Source organism: Drosophila ficusphila, unplaced genomic scaffold (assembly GCF_018152265.1).
Source record: "Drosophila ficusphila isolate 14025-0441.05 unplaced genomic scaffold, ASM1815226v1 contig_198, whole genome shotgun sequence".
Classification (NCBI taxonomy): domain Eukaryota; kingdom Metazoa; phylum Arthropoda; class Insecta; order Diptera; family Drosophilidae; genus Drosophila; species Drosophila ficusphila.
This window is the reverse complement of record NW_025064092.1, coordinates 7,965,435-7,966,766: the sequence shown is the minus strand read 5'-3', so window position 1 is coordinate 7,966,766 and position 1,332 is coordinate 7,965,435. Positions and strand designations below refer to the sequence as shown.

Genomic DNA, 1,332 nt, shown 5'->3' with positions numbered 1-1,332 from the left:
GCCGTCTTCGGGATACATGTCGCTCTCGATGACTTTTTTGTCCGTTTCATCGAACAAGTCGTCGGTGGCTTATACGAATTTTGTATGGAGAAAATTCGTATAAGCCATTGTTGCTTTCGTAGCTGACGTGGAGGCGAAGTTTTCAACGATGGCTTTTGCGAGGATGTCCTTAGCGAAATCATCTATGTCAAGCCTAAAAATGTCATCCCCAAATTCATATGAAAAACAATATATATATATTTAATTCTTTTTTATTATATTAATTTATCTTATTTTTTAATATAAGAAATAAGTACATAAATAATATGAAATTCGAAAGTTTTTGTTTACCACTTCTGTGGAGTACTTGCAGGCCATCGGCTGTTTTGCGTCCATCTATGGTACAAATATTTTTATTATTACATGTTATATATTACTTTTTTTAATCTAAAGCAAACTTACCTTTCAAACGAATTTATGGGACATATGTATGGCTGAATCCTAAAAAGATTTAAATAAGTTTGTAGTAAAAAAACATAATGTTTTTGTAATATTAACGACACTTACATGATTTTTAAACATTTCCGCTGCCAGTTGCACAAGTGAAGTAATTTCACAACCAATAGTCGACGCACTACTTAAAAGAATGACGCAGTTTCATTTTTCTCCGATCGAAAGAATAGAAGACAAATTTGGAGTCGGGCCGCCGTCGGGTGCAAGCAACGATTCGTGTTATAAGAGTGAGAAAGAGAGGAACACTTAGGAATATCCCTTTTCCTTTCCTACACACTGATTGCCTAATTGCAAAAAGTCCACAGTGGACATCCAGAACTGCAGGGCATAGTTACATATGTACATATATATATTTGTTTTCTTGTATTGATTCTATTCTTTCCTCGCCGTTCGCCCAAGCCTAGTTCTTCTTCTTCCTCAGCGTCCATTGGCAAACACACACAATTCCATATTTAGGCCTCCTCCTGTTTTTTTTTTATCTTTGCCACACTTTTATTGTCTGCGATGTATTTGATATTGCGAAACTTTTTCACCGTCGTTAGACCGATCGTTTTTTGCATTGATTTTCGATGAATTCCGTTGTTATCGGTTGGCAGGCCATCCGAAAGAAAAGGAAATCAGGGTGATGGAGCCCCACCCACCGAACAGATGCCGTGCATTATATTATCCTGGAGCGTGTATGTATATCCTTGACAGCCAGGCAGGCATCACTAAACTTGACAGTTGACGGCAGGGCGGGCGGACAAGCCAAGGGACGAAAGTACGGCCATAAAAACGGACGAAGGAGGTGGAGTTTCGGTTGGAGGTGACATATGAATGTGCTCGGCGACAGAGGGGAAA

General features: G+C 38.9%; 1 long non-coding RNA gene across 1 annotated transcript; it reads right to left on the bottom strand.

Annotated features, from left to right (window-relative positions):
* Positions 1 to 277: 277 nt before the first annotated feature.
* On the bottom strand, positions 278 to 559 carry LOC108095293. The gene is made up of 3 exons (XR_001771641.1): positions 547 to 559; positions 442 to 480; positions 278 to 375 (listed from the first exon to the last, which is right to left on the bottom strand). It is a non-coding gene; the product is annotated as an uncharacterized LOC108095293 (long non-coding RNA).
* Between the last annotated feature and the right edge of the window lie 773 nt (positions 560 to 1,332).